The sequence below is a fragment of the Macaca thibetana genome, chromosome X (assembly GCF_024542745.1).
Source record: "Macaca thibetana thibetana isolate TM-01 chromosome X, ASM2454274v1, whole genome shotgun sequence".
NCBI lineage: Eukaryota > Metazoa > Chordata > Mammalia > Primates > Cercopithecidae > Macaca > Macaca thibetana.
The window spans coordinates 35,591,661-35,611,239 of record NC_065598.1 but is presented as its reverse complement, the minus strand read 5'-3'; positions in this window follow the sequence as shown (position 1 = coordinate 35,611,239).

Below are 19,579 nucleotides of genomic sequence, written 5' to 3'. Positions count from 1 at the left end.
AAAAGTTTAGTTTCATCTTGCTGGGCTGGTTTCAGCCTGGATTCTGGGGCCCCCACAGGAATTCATATTGTGTAGGATCACTGTTGGACACCTACTGGTACTACAGCTACTTTTACTTCACCAAATCTTTGATGATAAAATTCCCGGACTCCCCAAAGATGAGGAGCTTTCTCCAAAAATACGTGTCTATCATATTCAACACTTCCCAGATCTCTTCCTCAAAGGCACGGTTGTCCATCAAGATCACACACAAGATAAGAATCGGGAGCCTAGTCTTGGGCATGCCTTTCTTATTACTCAGCATCACATCACAGCTGAGGTCCAGTTTGTTGACAAGAGCATAGCAGTGGTTGATGAAGTTCATTTTCTTTATTTCAGTGTCAAAGGGTAGCTCCATATGCTCAGAGGCTCTCCTGAGCATTCCAGAGAAATGGTTTTTGTATTTCCTGATGACATTCTTCATCCTTTCTGCCATTCTTATGGCCTTGTTCATTTTCATACTTGAGTAGCAGGACTTTGACAATTCCACTTTTTCATCTAGAGGAACTATGGGCAAGTACTCAATATCTGGTGGGGACAGCAAAGTGCTTGGATTTATTTCCCCTCTTCTTGGCTGCTGGAGACATTATCTGATTTGCTTATGAGGTGAAGGAAGAGGGGTTGGCAATCTGAGGATCCTGGAATATACTGCATGTCTTAGGGGTATAAGCCTCTTCCAGGGTATCAAAGAACAAACAAGAGGATGAAGAGGAAGCCTCATTTGCAGCTTCTGAGACCTGTGCACTCTCCAGGCCCTGGGTCTCTCTGGGAGCCTCAAAGTGTTGTTCATGTGGGAAATGTGGGAAGAATGGGTGCCTTTTGTCACTGGGCATGATAATATGTGTGGGTGGCAACAGACAGGAAGCCAGGCCAGCTAAAAGCTTTCCAAGGTTCACAGTACAGTAGGAAGGGTCAGACCCTGTGTTGCTACTTCTGTTATAGGTTAGACTGTCTCCTCCTTTCTCATTAAGGTTCTTTACCTTAGCTGCTGTAAGGACTTAGCCCTCTTGCTTCTGCTTACCTGAGGACACTCTCTCAGGCGAAGTCTTTATCACTCTGAAAAACCATAGGAAAAAGCCTCATCTAACCACTCCTGCCTGACAATTCCCAGGGCTAACATCAGAAGCTAGATTTTACCTGAGGACACTCTCTCAGGCGAAGTCTTTATCACTCTGAAAAACCATAGGAAAAAACCTCATCTAACCACTCCTGCCTGACAATTCCCAGGGCTAACATCAGAAGCTAGATTTTACCTGAGGACACTCTCTCAGGCGAAGTCTTTATCACTCTGAAAAACCATAGGAAAAAACCTCATCTAACCACTCCTGCCTGACAATTCCCAGGGCTAACATCAGAAGCTAGATTTTATGGCCCTATCTATTGTGGGGTAGATTGAACCCTCATATCTCACTCAGAGTTCATAGTTTTGACTTTTGAAAGGGCCAGGGTCCCCTACACTTTTGGGGTAAGTGGTCCCTTTAATATTCATTGAAGGTCCTCATTTGAATTCCTGCATTGACTGGGAATTCCCTCTGCTATCTTGAGATATATTTCCTTAGAACAAGGCCCTCACTTCTCTTAGACTCATTAGCTTGAAGAGAGAAGGCACACATGCCTGACAGCTCCATGCAGGGGGCATATTAGAGTGACCACAGTGGTAGGTCTCTAATCTGTGAAGCCCTCTCTTCTGAAGTGGGAGGTCCATTTAGGCCCAATCCACTTTCTTTTCTTGAGTACTGGGAGGAACTGGGACTCCACTCTCTTCTGACTTGAGGCTGCCCATGAAGCGGTAAGGCAACATTTCATCGGCCCCACCTTGCCCACAGTCTCACTGGGTTTATAGTGGTCTGTAAAATCACAATTTTCTGGGGCTGTGAACCTCTTAGACCTAATTTAGGGTCCTTACTTTGACTTCTGAATGTGCTGTGGACTTCTCCTGCTGCTGACCTGATATCATATACTCAGATCAAAATCTTCACCTCCATATGTCCCTCAGGAGAAGGTGAGGGGTTATCTCAGCCAGACAGCTGGGTATATCTGAAGTATCTCCTCACATCCAGCCCTTTGCTGAGCCTCCCAGAGTTAACAGGAAGGGCAGGAAATGACTCCTTGTGTACTCCAACTATATGTGGTTTGTGGTCCTTGCAGACACAAATCATGATTCTTATCTCGACAAACAGCAGGACTGGGGATCCTCCCTCTGCTCACTTGTGGCATATATCTCCATAGGGCTTGCCCTCCCTCAGACTCTCAAAATAGAAATAATTGAATGTCCCAGCCTGACAGCTCTGAGCAGGAGCTACCAGGGTCAATAGTAGGAATAGGGCTAAATCTGTTGTTATTTTCTGTTCTGGGATGGGTGGTCTCCCCAGGTCTCACTGAGACTCTTACTTTGAAACCTAGCAGGACCTGGGACTCTTCTTTCCGTTCAACTGAGACCACCTCTCTGTTTCCATGGTCTCACCTCCCATATACCCTCAAATATTAGGTCTCAGAGCAGGACATCAGGTCAGCCAATGCTAGGCTCCCCCCAGGGATGAAGACAGGAGCAAGATTATGTGGTGTCTTCTCTGTTCTGGGGTAGAGGTTACCCTCAGACCTCACTCAGGTACCACATGACCTTCTAGTCAAGCCGTGGGCTCTTTCATCTGTGATTATAGCTTGTACCTCTCAGACCAAGCCTCACTTCACAGACTTCAAAGGTTAATAGCATGAGATGCTATTTCTGGAGTGTCCAGGGTGTCTCCCAGGACTGTCAGCAGGAGTGTAGCTCTATATGGCCCTCGCTATTCTGGGGTTTATGATCCCCTCAGTCTTCACTCAGGAACCTGACTTGGACTTCAGACATCGCCTGGGATTCCTCTCTCTAATATATGGGAAATATTTCCTCAGACAAAAATCTTCACTTTTCTCAGAGTCAAAAGTAATAGGACTGATAGTTCCATACAAGTGCTTCCAGGGCTGACAGAGGAGCCAGGGTTAGGACCCTTATTTGAGAGGACTCCTCTGTCTGAAGTGCATGAGTCTCTTCCATTCTTACTAAGGATCCTTTATTAGACCCCTGACAGAGCCTGGAACTTCTCTTTCTCCCTTATGAGAAGTATCTCCTCACATCCTGCTTGGTACCTCCTTTAGGTTTAAGTGAGAAGGCATCTCGGCCTCATAGCTCTGCCCAAGGTTTCTCAAGGTGGACATAAGCAGCGAGGCTGGACCATGTGGAGCTGATATTTAAAGGTGGATGATCCTTGAGTCTTCTCTTATAAGGACTGTAATTACTGGCTTCTTATTTTAAAAACTCCTTGGGAAATGCTACCTCCATGACAATCTCTGATTTGCTCAGCTTGCAGAGATTGACTTGGATCTCAGAGTAGATGCTACATGAAGGAGCTGAAGCACAAGGTACTATTCCAGCACAAGAGATAGATTGTCAGAGGAAAAAAAAGAAACACTGTCCTATACTTTCCCTTCATTAGTAAGACTTAAACTCTTGGGCCTTTTGGTTTTTTAAAAATTTACTTTACAAATATAAGAGGCTGAATGTCAGTATGATTTTGTGAGCTCCAGATTATTTGAGTTAATTTAACAGCATAATTCAGTGTAGTAACTTTCCTTCTTTTTTTCTTCTTGACTCACATTTATAGTAAGAAATATTTCACATCTCTACTAATTGTGTATATATGTGTATGTGGAGGGGGTGTACATGTATACCTACAACAACAACAAAAAGGTCAGTCGTCATCTAGTAAAGAAGTTTCAAGTGACTTTTAGTACTATTTCTGCAGTCATATTGCCCCAGTCAATCCAATTTTGGGTGTTTTACTTATACATATGTTAGCGCCATGGATATTGGCACCTCTGGTCATAAGCACTGCTTCAAATTCCTGTAGTGAATTTATAGAAGTCTGCCTTTTTATAGTTCAGTAGGAAGAGCAAAGGCTGCTTTTAAAACTTCCCTCCAGCCTATCCTGTCCATCAGCAATCCATTACAGAGTACAGACCCACTCCAAATTCTGTGCACTGTACCGGTACCACAAGTACATGTTCAACATATCCTTCCTGTTTCCCTGGGAACTTCTCATGTTTTGTTATTTAGATGTTGTTGATACTTTTCTTTCCTCTTCCTTTCTATATTTATTCAGGTACATTAGATTTCTAGGACTCCAGTAACAAAGTAACACAAAATGGGTGGCTTAAACAACAGAAATGTGTTTTCTCACAGTTTTGCAGGAATCTGTTCCACATCAGCTTCTTGTGGTTTGCTGGCAGTGGTTGACATTCCTTGGCTTATAGATGCATCACCTCGATCTCTGCCTTCATCTTCACATGGCGCTCTCACTGTGTAAATCTTCGTTTACTATATGTCTCTGTTTCCAAATTTCCCATTATGATAAGAGCATCAGTAGACACATCTTACATAATATACTAAAGAGAGAGTTCTTAAGACTGAAATAAAAGAACATGATACAGTAACACAAACCAATATGAAGATGTAAAGACCTCTGATAAAAGTAAATACATGGAAAGATAGAAAAATTAGTATTATTGTAAATTTCATTTTTGACTACAACTATTCTAGAGGATTTAAAAGTAAAATGCATAAAATTATTATAAAAATAGGTTAATGTTAATTGTGACACCAATAACGTAAAGTCAGGAAAGATGAAGCTGTAAAAAAGTAGAGATTTTATATGCAACTCAAGTTAATTTTTTTTTTACCAATTCAGAATAGATTGTTATAATTTTAGGTATAATAGGCAATCTCCATGGTAACAACAAATAAAATACCTACAGAATATATTCAAGAGGAAATGAGATGGGAATCAAAATATGTCACTACAAAAAACAAAATCAGCTAAACGCAAAGGAAGGCAGCAATGGAGGAAGTAAAAGGCTAAAGGCTATAAGACGTACAGAAAAGAAATAACAAAATGAGAAATATAAGCTCTTCTGTATCAGTAATAACTTTAAGTATAAATGGATTAACCTTCCCAACCAAATGTATACATGAACAGAAGAAAAACAAGAGCACAGGACTCAGCCATGGGCTATCTCCAAGAGGTTCACTTAAGATCAAAAGACACTTATAGATTGAGAGTGAAATGATAGAAAAAGACATTCTTGCAAATAAAAACCCAAAGAGAACTGAGGTGGTTAAAGAAATATTCAACAAAATAGACTTTAACGCTAAAACTGTTACAAGAGACAAAGGAAGACATTATATACTGATAAAAGAGTTAATTAGCCAATAAGATACCTCAGTTATCAACAAACACATATATGTAGATTACTACAAAAATATTACTACAAAAACATATATATACATATGTTTGTTGATAACTGAGGTATCTTATATATATATACACACATACCAAGTATGAAAGCTCCAAAAACATGTACTTACTGATGCAAAAGTCTTCAACAAAATATTAGCGAACTGAATTCACTGACATTAAATGTATTATACATCACGACCAACTAGAATTTATTCCTGGAATGCAAGGATTACTCAACACACATTGATCAATCAATGTAATTCACCACATTAACTAAATGAAAAGGAAAAAAAATGTGATCATCTCTACTGATGTAAAAAAAAAACATTTTACAAAATTTAGCATGCTGTCATGATAAAAACAAACAAAATACAAAAATTAGAAGGAAACTTCCTCAGCATAATAGAAGTTATATATAAAAACACACACATGAGGGCCAGTCGCAGTGGCTCACGCCTGTAATCCCAGCACCTTGGGAGGCCAAGGTGGGTGGACCACAAGGTCAGGAGATCAAGACCATCCTGGCCAACATGGTGAAACCACCTCTCTACTGAAATACAAAAAATTAGCTGGGCGTGGTGGTACGTGCCTGTAGTCCCAGGTACTTGGGAGGCTGAAGCAGGGGAATCGCTTGAACCTCGGAGGCAGAGGTTGCAGTGAGTCAAGACTGTGCCACTGCATTCCAGCCTGGCAACAGAACAAGACTTTGTTTCAAAAAAAAAACAAAAACACACACACACACACACACACACACAGCTAACATACTCAATGGTGAAATACTGAAAAAAGAGGAAGGAACATAACAAGGATTCCTGTTTTTTTTACCACTTCTATTCAACATAGTATGTGGCAAGAATGTCCACTGTAACCACTGCTATTTAATACTATACTGGAATCTCTAGCCAGCATGATAAGTCCATAAAAATGAAAATAAAAAACCACAAAGATCATAAAGAAATTAAACTGAGTCTCTTCATAGATGTTATGATTGTCTCCATATGCAATCCAATATAATCTGTAAAATCTTCTAGTACCAATAAGTGAGTGAAGTAAGGTCATAGAACACAAGATCAATGTACAAAAATTATTTTTTCTATACTAGCAACGAACACATGGAAACAACAGTTACAAATGCAATACAGTTTGAGAATTCCTAATCCCCAAATCCAAAATATCTCCAGGCTCCTTGGTGCACTCCTATAATCCTAACTACTTGGGAGACTGAGATGGGAGGATTGCTTGAACCTGGGAGTTCAAGACCAGCCTAGGCAACATAGTGATTTCTCATCTCAAAAAAAAAAAAAAAAGTCTGAAATCATCTAAAATTTGAAACTTTTTGAGGGCCAGCATAACACCACAAGTGGAAAGTTCTACACCTGTCCTCATGTGACAGGTTACAGTCAAAATGCAATCAAAATTTTGTTTTGTGCACAAAATTATTTTTAAAATGTATAAAATTAACTTCAGACCATGCATATAAGGTGTATATGAAATATAAATGAATTTTGTGTTTAGACTTGGGTCCCATCCACAGGATATCTCGTTATGTATATGTAAATATCCCAAAGTCTGAAAAAATTTGAAATCCAACACACTTTTGGTCCCAATAATTTTTGATAAGTAATACTCAGTCTGTACCAATTACAGTCACTTTTTTTTTTTTAAAGGAAAACTCTGAGGTGTAAACTCTTAGGTGTAAATCTAATAAAGCATATGTAGGACTTGTATTTTGAAAGTATAAAACATTGATGACAGAAGTCAAGGAAGATATAAATAAATAGAGATACAAGGCTGAGTGCGGTGGCTTACGCCTGTAATCCCAGTTACTTGGGAGGCTGAGGCAGGAGAATCGCTTGAACCCAGGAGGTGGAGGTTACGGTGAGTCGAGATTGTGCCATTACACTCCAGCACACATTATATACAATAATAAAGTGAAAATAGTGCATAAACATAATTGTGGGTTCTAAAACTGTAAACTTTTATAAAAATACAGGAAAAAATCTTGATGGCCTAGGATTTCATTAAAAGTTCGTATTACATAATAGCATGACCATAAAAATATGTTCAGAGTTCGTAAAATTAAACATTTTGCTCTGCAAAAATCCTTGTCAAGCAAACATAAAAATACAAGCCACTGTCTGTGAGACAATGTTTCCATGCTACATATCTGACAAAGAATTTGTATGTAGAATATATAAAGAGCCCTGAAAACTCAATAGTTAAAAAACAATTTAATTAGAAAATGTGCAAAATATATGAAGGGATACTTCCCTGAAGAGGATATACAAATGGCAAATCAGCAAATGAAATGAGGTTCAACTTCACTGGACATCAGGGAACTACCAGTTAAGACCGAGGTGAGATGTCAATGCACACCTGTCAGAACAGCTAAATAAAAAATAGTAATAATAACAAATACTAGCAATGATGTGGAGAGATTGGATCACTCACATAGTGGCGGGAAATGTAAAATGGCCGACCAACTCTAGAAAACGTTAAGGAATTTATTTTTCTTTTCTTTACTTTCATTTTCTTTCCTTCTTTTTTTTTTTTTTTTTTTTTTTCTTTTTTTTGAGAGGGAGTTCAGCTCTTATTGCCCAGGCTGGAGTGCAACGGCGCAACCTCAGCTCACTGCAACCTCTGCCTCCCGGGTTCAACCGATTCTCCAGCCTCAGCCTCTCAAGTAGCTATTACAGGTGCAAGCCACCACATCTGGCTAATTTTTGTATTTTTAGTAGAGACGGGGGTTTCGCCATGTTGGCCAGGCTGGTCTCGAACTCCTGACTTCAGGTGATCCACCCATCTCGGCCTCCCAAAGTGCTGGGATTACAGGCATGAGCCATCTCGCCCGGGGGGTATTTCTTTAAAATCTAAACAAACCAGGAGCATATACACCACTGGGGCAACCTGGGTCCACTCTGTATGTACTCCTTTGGTAAATGTTGAGAGTTTATAATTAGTTCAAAATAAAGTTTAAATAAAGCTATGAATATTGTGGAAAGATGAGCGATAGTCTGGTAAATTTTCTTCAATAAATATAAATAACAGTGGATTAATACTCAGAAACATAAAGCACTAAAATTCCAACAATCCTATTGCCAAAAAAAAAAAAGAAAAAAGGGCTAAAGACATAAACAAGAATTCACCGAAGAAGAAATCGAAATGGCCATAAGTCTAGCAATAAGGGGTTGGGTTAGGGAGATCACTGAGAGTGAGTATATCAAAACAATCATCTTGTAAAACCATTTTTCAAGAGCGTATTTATTTGAGTATGCTCTTGAAAACAAAACATTGTCAGTATTGTTCAGGCACCCCCTGTACCTCTACTCAATATCATAATAATAAAAGAGAATATAACCCTTCTTCCGGACCACCTCGTCAAAATAAGCCCTTAGGGTATGTATCCTAGAGTAACTACAGCACATTGCACATGGAGAAATGTGTAAGAATGCTACTAGCATCTCTCTGATACCACAACACTTGTTAAAAAAGTATCGTTTGTATGGAGAATATGTTAAAATATATAATGGGATATTAGATGTAGAGAAAACGAATGAATCAAAGCTGCTGGAATCAACATGGATGGTTGTTGAAAGCATAATATCAATGGAAAAATCAAATCACTAAAAGTAAAGTAAGTTATGCTTATGTAAAATTAGGAAACATGAAAAACACTTTTTTTGTATATGGACACATTTATACATAGTAAAAGTGTAAAAAATGCAACAAGGTTGTTTAATAAAAGATTCAGGAAAGGCCTTATTTTGACGAGGTGGTCAGGAAGAAGGGTTATATCCTCTTTTATTATTATGATATTGACAAGAGGTACAAGGGGTGCCTGAACAATACTGACAATGTTTTGTTTCTCAATTGTGATGTTGGTTACACAGGTGCTCCTTAAATTATTTTGTATGCATATTTGTGTGTCTTAAATATTTCCTAGGAAATTAAAACAAAGGGGCAAATATATTTAGTGCAAAATCCAAATTCTTAAACTAATTACAAAGTTTGTTAATTACAAATATATGTAACAAAATAAGGTATGAAGGAGAACCCCAGAAAATAGTCTTGGTAATATAGAGATAACATAATGCATGACTCTTCCTGGATTAACAAATGTCATTTGATATACCAATAGGTGTTCATGATGGTAATTCGTCATATTAAATAATACAAGAATTATATTAAAATAGCCTTGTCAGTACCAAAGAGTTAACAAATTTGATAACCAATGATGTTACTTTACTCTTGAATTTTAGTTGTTTGCCTTCAATTATTTTTTTCTCAGTGAAAGGAGACCGATTATAACAACTAAAAGTAATTTGTTATTTATTTGGTATTTAATTATATATTTGCCTGTCTTTTTTAACTGGAATATTTATAACTTCCAATACATAAAACATGAACATAATTGGACTGGGGTCAAGTTTAAATTGTAAATAAAATAACTGCAACCCAATTGCAACAGTGAACTTGCTTTGTGTCATTAGCCTGTGGTTGTTTACTTCAGTGTGCACTTGTTTCTAAAAGGATATTATTTCACCATCAAATCTGATTATTAATGATCGTGACTGTATTCAGATTAATTAAATTTGAGAAAAGTAATGATATTCTCAGCTATGTCCATGTTATGGATGAAATCCCAAAATTAAATTCTTATAAAAGCCACCCACTCATTTTCTAGACATGTAAGTAGCTATACTTCAATATGCCTACTATAAAAGGTGACTTTGATAAAACAAGTTAATTTGGGTACTATCCCAGAACCACTGAACTTGTTAGGGCTTTGAAAATCTGAGGTCTGTTCTCCAACCTTCAAATAGGATAATATAATTGTATAGCTTTAAGGTTTCCAAAAAGCAAAATTTCACAAACCTGATATTCTATTCCAGTAGCTAAAAGATCTCAATATGAGAAATTATTTCTGATAACCACACTAAACCTCTAACATGTCAGCTTAAGATCATTTTGTTCTTTTTTTTCTTTTTTAAACATTATTTCAGTAGATTTAGGGGTACAAGTGGTTTTTTGTTTCATGGATGAATCATATAGTGGTGAAGTCTGGACTTTTTAGTATAGCCATCACCCAGAACTTAATTACCCAATAGGCAATTGTTCTATTAATTAAACAAATGCCACATATTTTTCTGATTACAAATGTAAATCTGGCATAGTATTAAAAATTGAAAATACAGAAAAATACATAAAGATACAAACGCCCCTCAGATAAACACTACTAAGCATGTTGGACCATTTATTGTTTTATTATGCACACATTTGTGCTTATAATACATATGTATATTCATATATATGATAACCACATTATATAGTAAATATTAATATCTATTATTTATTGAACATCTACTATGTACCACAGGTATACAGCATACACTTTGTGTAGATTTTCATATTTAACCATTAATATGAAAATCTACATTTTACATTTTTTATCTACATTAAAAATGAAAATCTACATTTTAAAAATACAATTGAACCACGAAACATTAATTTTCTTTTCAAAGATCCCACGGCTACTAAGTGTTGGAGTACAGATTCAAACGTAGGCAATCTAAGTCCAAATATGGCACTCTTACAAGCCTGTCTCCCATATATTAGGCCTATAACTGATATGTGTGTGTAACTGAAACAGAACTTAATCACATTCTTTAACAGAGTTCGTTTCTGATAATAACATCTCTTGAGTGAACCTAACAAACTATCTCTCATCACTTTCTTAGCAGTGCTTTGTTTCTCTTTATTCACAGTTTTACTTTTTATAGGAGAATATATACATATATATTTGAAACTTTGAATACAATGACAAATGAACATTCAGTGACCATACAAGCATGCACAGTTACACATGTAATCATATATATGTATTCATATTGCACTCATACTTTACTTACATTTGTGTTATCCTCTTATTCCCATAGTATTTGTTTTTTTTCTGTGTATTATAAGCATGTGCTTAAAAAATAAAAGTGGCTGGGCGCGGTGGCTCAAGCCTGTAATCCCAGCACTTTGGGAGGCCGAGACGGGCGGATCACGAGGTCAGGAGATCGAGACCATCCTGGCTAACCCGGTGAAACCCCGTCTCTACTAAAAAATACAAAAAACTAGCCAGGCGAGGTGGCGGGCGCCTGTAGTCCCAGCTACTCGGGAGGCTGAGGCAGGAGAATGGCGTAAACCTGGGAGGCGGAGCTTGCAGTGAGCTGAGATCCAGCCACTGCACTCCAGCCTGGGTGACAGAGCGAGACTCCGTCTCAAAAAAAATAAATAAATAAATAAATGAAAAGTTACTGCTGCTAGAAATCCACTTCCCAGAGTCAACTACTCTAATTTGTTCAATTTATGTTTGATTTTAGTTTTTTCTGTAATAACCTCGGTATCTCTAAACAGTCCACATATATGCCATATAATATATTGACTTTTATCTATACCTTACAATCTAGTTTATTTCCCCTCAATGTTATCATCACCTCCAAAACATTCCTCTTTTTATCTTCTCTTGGTTACTTTGCAATAGGAAAATGTATACTTTTATCTATATTTTTAATGAATCAGTATATACAATATATCTTCACTTTCCCATTGTAAGATGAGAATGCCAGTAAATTTGAAAGAATTATACCGAGTCTCTGGAGTTCTTTCCTTCAAGATACTACCCTTCTATATCAATTTGCCCTACTCTCATTTAGACCTATTGCTTCCCAGGCCTACTGGAAAGTTTACCGCTAGTACTATGACTTTTGCTTTTGGATATATAAATATCCAAGGGATAGTTTTTGTTATCTGATTATGCCTATTTCATGCTATGCTATTCTTAAACTGGGATTACAATATCTTCATTAATATTCTTGATGATATTAATCATAATTATGTTTTTAAGTTCTCATCTGTTAACTAAATTATATCTATTTTCTCTGAGGTTAATTGCTACATTTGTCTATCTTGATCTCAGTGTTTCATTTTGGAGTACTTACTGTAATGGTTCATGATTCTTTCTTATCCAATTATATTTTATAAAGAAGCAATAGAAAAGTAAATTTTGATGCTATATTTGCACAGGTTTGTCAATTGGAAGGCTTTACTTTAGGGTGGAAAACATTCTGTTTTTATGCTCAGTTGTCTGCATAAAATGGCCTTGAGGAGAGTGATATTATCTGAGCCCCATCCTTCTCTCCAAGTGAATGGGCATTTCTGGACACTGATGACTTCTCCAAGAATCTACATGGCAGTTTTATTTCCCTTGTCAGCCTCTGTGCAGATGCTCATTGATGGTTCCTTCTAAATAGCTGCCCTTTTCTTTTAAATATTTTTGTTATACTTTTAATGAGGTTTCTATTTGGAAGAGAGGAGACATCTAGTTTCAGAGGCAACTGTGATCTAGCAGGGCTCTCTCGTGTCATTTAATATTTAAATTCTGGACTTCAGTTCTGACGTGTAGAGGCTCTATGACCCAGACTCACTTTCCTTATTTGTAAAATGAAGATCAGAATATTTGCCTACAGTGTTGTCAATAATAAATATGATTATGTAGGTAAAACATTTAGTGCTTTAACTGTAATATATAGGACACAATCAATAAGCATTTGTTCCTTCCTCCACTCTAAATTTGAAGTGCTGGTGATTCAAAGATGAAAAGATGAAATGCTGTTCACTAGTGTTTGCAGTCCAGCAGAGTGCCAGACAAGCAAATACACAATAAGGATATAATTTGACAATGGCTAAGATATGCATAGATAACTAAAAGCAAATGGAAAAAGAAGCATTTGAGTATTTGGGGGGAAATGAAGGAAGGGTTCACAGAAGAGGCAAATTCTTGACAATATACATGCAGAAAAGAATTATTCGCACTTTCTAGGCTGAATTCTGTTATATGGGTTCAAATAGTATTATTAAATTGCTCTTTAAATGTCTCTTATCCTTAGCTAAGTAAATAATTTTACCTTCTTGGATTTTTATAAAAAGAGATTAGAAAATATTTTATTTTCTTTAATAAGAAAAAAGCAATTTTGAGCTTTATCATTATCAAAATTATATAATTATCTATACCAATTTATACCACTTTCTTTTTTAAATCCTGTCCAAATCACACTTAATAATGGCTCTTTCTGTCAGCTGTGAATTCACATCTTCAGAGATAGCATTTATACAGAAAAGGTTAAATAGCTACACCAGGATGTGCACAAACATATTTACATCTCCTTCTGACTTAGTGCCTAAATTTAGCTACAACCATACAGCATATTGTCATAAAAGTGAATTAGAATTTTTAACAAACAATTCTGACTCTTTTTTTCCTCATTATTCTCGTTGAGCCATAAAAGTCCTAACTTGGAATGTTATATATTTATTCTGAATCTTTCCTAAAGCCACCTTGAAGTAGATTACAAAGCATATGTAGTACCAAGGAGATTTCTTTCTTAAATGAGGAAGGTAGAGTTAGAATCAAAAGAAAATGAAAAATAAATAAATTAAAATGAAGCCTATAGTTATTATATAAATACCTGGAGACCCAGGACACTTCCTTGAAGTGGACCACATATTTGATTCTGAACTTGCTAATATCTTGAAAGGAGTCATTGCCATTTACATGATTCAATATGACTATACAAATTTTTTAAATGAAAAGAGAATTACTATATGCAAGACAAGCCTAAATCTTCTTGGTTCTAAAACCAGCCATTGGCCTAATAAAAAAAATACAGTGCATTATACAATGCATATTATAGGACTTAAGTATGGGACCATAAAAACATTTATTAAGTGCATGTTATTTAGTCTATGGTCACTCTTGATCACTTCTTTTTCCATCAACGTCCATGAAGATCTAATCCATTACCAGGTCCTGTTGATTTTACCAAATATATCTTAAATTTGGCATCTTTTCCTATTTCCCATCTCTTCCACCCTAATTTGTATATCATTATCTCTAAACTGGATTGCCACAATAGACTCCTAAAATACTTCTCAGCAATACATCCCCTATATTAGAGCCACAATCTTTTTTAAAATGCAAATTTGATCTTGTTCCTCTTCTGCTTAAAATATTTCAATAGCTTTCCATTGCCATTAGGATATAGACTGAATATCTCAACACACTCCACGCGGCCTTTCATGGCTTTATCTTGGCTATATCTGGCATCAGTAACGCCCTTGCTCTCTAAGCCTTAACTATTTGCTTTTGATTAATTCTTCAAACACATTATAATCCTCCATAGCAGAGGCCTTGGGTGTCTTTTTTCCTCCCCTGCTCAGTTTGGCTAACTCATTCCCATCCTTCATTTCCCACCTAATGTATCACTTCCTCTAACCCTTCAGACTATATCACACTCCATATTATGTGTTCTCATATTACTTCCTGGATGTCACATGCATGATTTGTAGTTTTCAAATTTATTTTGTAATGATGTAATCAATAACAGCCATGTCCTAGAGAATGTAAAATTCAGGGGATTAGGAATAATGTGTGTTTTTTTTTCCTAATTACTGCACCTCAAAAACCTAAAATAGTATACAGCCAATGTAGAATCATGCAAAGTTGCCAAGATGCTGCGCTATAGTAATTTCCCACAAACTGGTGAATGGAATGTCCTCGAACTCCATAACCTTTTTACTATATACTGTGTTTTAGACTCCTAAATTAAAGATTAAGTAAGATGAACATATTGTCTTTATTCATTTTTATAATTGACAGTTACCATTATCTACCATTGTTTAGTTTTGAATGTTATTTTTAATAATGGCTTTACACATTTTAAAAAATCTCAGTTTCTTATTTTTTTCTCCATATTACCAAATACCAGTGACATGACAAAGTATTTGCATAAACGGTAGCACAGAATGTCCTATGAATTTCAAACACTACAATACATATACAATTTCCTATGGCTTGCTGTTAGAAAATCCTTTATTTGCGAGATTATATATTTGGAACTTATCTTCAGATTTTACAGACTGGATCAAGATGTCTTAACTGATGATAATAACTATGTTTTATACTTCTTGAGAACTGCGACAGTCTGTAATTTTACTGTAGAAGTGAGTACATTGAAGGGTGTAGGCACTGGGCACAAAGTCTATACTGAACAGATGCTTGTTCATCGTCTTTCCCAAAACAAAATATTTCCTCTTATATCTTTTATTCAAAAGAACTCAAATAAATATCATTGTGAAATGCACCAGCTGCTTCCTTCGTCCTGCTGAAGTTTCGCTGCTATTAATTTCCAAACCCAAGAATGCAATAGGAGGAACTACAAAGACTATTTCTTAAAGGTGAAGTCCTCAATTTTGTATTTCTTTTCTTCTCTTCTCAAGCCAAGGAGTATCACAGGAACAGCTATTCTTCCAAGTTTTATCTCTAGGAAACTCTTGTTCCTTGAGATCATGTGTATATACAGATACACAGATGTGCACATTATTTACATGTACACAATTATTGGCTTCTGTGTCTCTGACATTCTTGCTCTGATACTCTTTCTGAGAAAACAAGTCCCTAATTTTATAATAGAAGTTGAGAGAATTTATATCAAGTGTTGCTTTAAAGTCAGCTTTTTAGGATCACATTTGCACTTTTCATGAAAGTGTCATTCACTATCCATGTAGTAACTTACATACCCTTCTGCCATGGAGACTTGTGATTTAAGTTAAAGTAGTCCAGGACCTGTTTCTATGTTCCTGTTTAGATTAAGGGATGGTGATCTATAGAGAAAAGACTTTTGTCTTCTCTGATGGAAACATTCATCATTTTCTTGAGTGTTCTGTGGAGCAAATCTATTATAAGGATAAGACTAATACTGGCATTTATTGAGAGGTGATGATGTTCCAAATAGTATTCTAAGTGTTTATATCTCAAAGAGTGAGGAACAGAGATTTTTAAATCTCTGTAAAATGGTTGTGACATTATTGTAATTGACTTTTTGTAGCCATTATATTATCTAAATATTATTTTCTAGCATGTAAAATAAATTCATTATGTTACAGTAGGTAGGTAGTCAGACATGAACACGGCAGGAGAGACCCCTGCCCCCCCGACCATCAGGAATGTCAAACAACCATCAGATGATAGTCAGGTGGTTGTTAAACTGCTTCTCTAAACTAATAATTGGTCATAGCCAGTGCCAAGGAAAGGTAGTCTCCCAACAGATAGGAAAAACCTGAAACTGGTGATCAGCAGCTTCCTGGTAAGATCTCAGGAGTTGGGCAAATGGGTTCCAGCATGTGCACTAAGAGGCAAAATGGCAGAGTTTAACTGGTGTATAGGAACACTCGACTGAAAGGGAACACCTCAAGTGAGCATGTGCATAATTTTGGTAAACACACTGCACATTTTGGTAAATGCACTGCACGTTGCACACTGCCAAGTGCTGGCAGGCCACTGCACATGAGGACAGCCCACCCCAAGGGAGGTATCAGGAGAAAAGGGATGCAAGACCACAGAAGTATGCCAACACATAAAACCCTAAGCCAAAAGTCAAACCGTGCGCTTGATCTCACAAGTTGCCTGCGTGGCCCTCTTCCAAGTGTACTTTAGTTCCTTTCGTTCTACTCTAAAGCTTTTTAATAAACTTTCACTCTTGCTCTAAAACTTGCCTCAGTCTCTCACTTTGCCTTATGCCCCTCAGTCAAATTCTTTCTTCTGAGGAGGCAAGAACTGAGGTTGCTGCAGATCCGTGTGGATCCTTTGTCAGTCTCAATTATATTACCAGACTTCCAAATGGATTGTAAAGAATTTCAGGTGTACAGGTCGAGAGTGGCAGGTAGAGGGAAAGACTGTAGGAGAGTTGAGCGATGGCTAGCTGTGTGAGGAGGGCATTGAGATGCTTGTATGGACAGACTGGCTTATGAGACAATGATGCTCAGAATAGGAGTGAGCATTTGTCACTGAGATGTGTGATGCGATCTTATTTCCTGCTGAATAATTAACATGTACACTTCCCAATTTTCTCACACGAATTCTCTGAAACAGGACATGGCTTTGTCACACGTGGCTAAGTGACAGGGTTGGTTTTAGCCTGTCATTAACGTGGCTCTGGGTCAGAGAAGCCTGAAGCTCATGCAACTTTTTGTTCTTCCCCCAGTTGCCTACGTATGGTCTTAAGTCACCAGGAAGTGGATTACATCATAATGGAGAAACGAAATAAGGCAAGGATGTAATCAGTCTAAAACTAACATTTCTAGAAAATTTTCTTTTTTTTTTTGGTAATTTGAAGTTTTAATTGTATATCTGTGCTTTTATTACAATATAATTCTGTCAGTGTAACCACCACATTATAAACACAGGCATGCCACACACACACACTCTCACATACAGATAGATATTCATGAGCACACACATGTGCACACATACATACACACACTTTTGTCTCTTCATTATGTCAGGTGTATTAGGTGTGTGTATATATATATATATGTATATTTCATATATATATGAAACATATAAAACATATCTTTGCAGAAATATATATAACAAATATTATATATCATATATAATATCATATACAAAAACATATGAAATATCTTTGCAGAAATTATATCAGTGAGAAAATTATGACTGTGAAAGAAATCTGAGCTACCCACCCCTCCCCCACACCCATCTTACCTTTCCCTGAATTATTCCTGGGCTACTGGCATAAGCTGACTTTCAAAGACATTTAGGCTATAGTTTAAATGATAATAGGCCTTGCTCCCAAACTCAACCACTTTTGCAATCCTAGTGGGAGGCCATCGGGCTGGAGGGAGGAGAGGAGCTTGTGTGCTGCTAAGGCTCAGACCTGAATGGCTGTCAGCCATTACTCCAGAGGTTTTAAGATATGCAACTTCCCCAATTACTCCTGCAAATAACACCACTATTGTAGATTGGCATTTTGAGATATATTTTCAGGTTTTTTGCATGTCTGACACCCATGGCTCCACCTGGACCTGCCAACTCGGCTCCTGTGGCCCCACCCAGAAGTGATTCAGCTGGCAAGATAGCCTTGACCCCCTATGATTTCATCTCTGCTCCAACCAATCAGAAGCAAGCACCTGTTACCTGGTCACCCCCAACTCCTTCCCCCAAACTGCATTTGAAAAACCCCTAACGTAGGAGCTTTGAATGAGATGATTTAAGTACCAACCCTGTCTTCCATGTGGCGTGGCTAGCCTCATGCCTATTAAACTCTTTCTACACTACAATTACATGGTCTTTCTTTATGCAGTGGGCAGGAAGAACTTCTCGGGCGGCAGGCGGTTACAGTAAACTCACATGGGGATGAAGCATCAGCCACTTTGTCTGGTCCTGAGTACTGGAGAAATTCCTGAGGCTCCATGTGGCCTGTGTCAGTCCCAGGGAATTTAAGGAAAGGGACAAGATCACTTGCCAGGTTGCAAAGCTTCAGGCATCGGATAAATTGCTATCCCACACTCCTGTTTGATGCCCACTCACCAGGCAAATTCAGCAGCAGTACGAGTCCGTAATATTGTAATCCACCAGCCATTGGGAACTGGAAAAAGTGGGTGAGGGGCGACTGTCAGAGGAGTCCATATGCCCCCTTTTTGTGTCACCTTCTTACCCGATCTTGTGGAATCAGGCACCCAGGCATCCAGGCTACTGATGATTTTTTCTGCAGTGAAGTGGAAGATGGTGATTGTCCTTAAGACAACTGTGGCGAGAAGCAAAAAACCAGAACTTAAAATGATTCTCCAGGCCCTCCTCTCATGGCTTCCTTCTTGCCACCTGCAGTCACTCACTTTCTGCCCAACCTCAGTTCTAAACAGCTTTCTTTCTCTCCAGGTCCATTGCATCTGTGTGTAAGTTCCTGAAGTACATGTTTCCTTTCACATGTATAGTTTTTCCAGGATTGATACCATCTGAGAGAGTTACCGGAATGCTTTCTTCAAACTATTAATATTCACAAAATTTTACATATCCTAACATTTGTCAAAGTATTTGGTATTGCATATAATTATGTACTTAGCTAAACTTAACACGTGTATTTCATGGATTCCCTAAGGAAACGATGGCTTTTATATGCTCAGCCAACTGAGCATGGGGTGGGAGACTTAAGACTGACTGCTGCAACTCAAGGAAGTGAATGGTAAACTGAGGGTTTCTTTTTCACTCAGCACATAAAGCAGTCAACATTAGGTTGGTTTGTTTTTGGATCAAGAGACTGAAACTGAGTTCTATCAACTGTTGAATGCATTTCGTAACATAAGATGAAAACAGAAGTAACGATGTTGAGAAGAGGGCACTTAAGAAAACTTAGAAAAGAAACCTG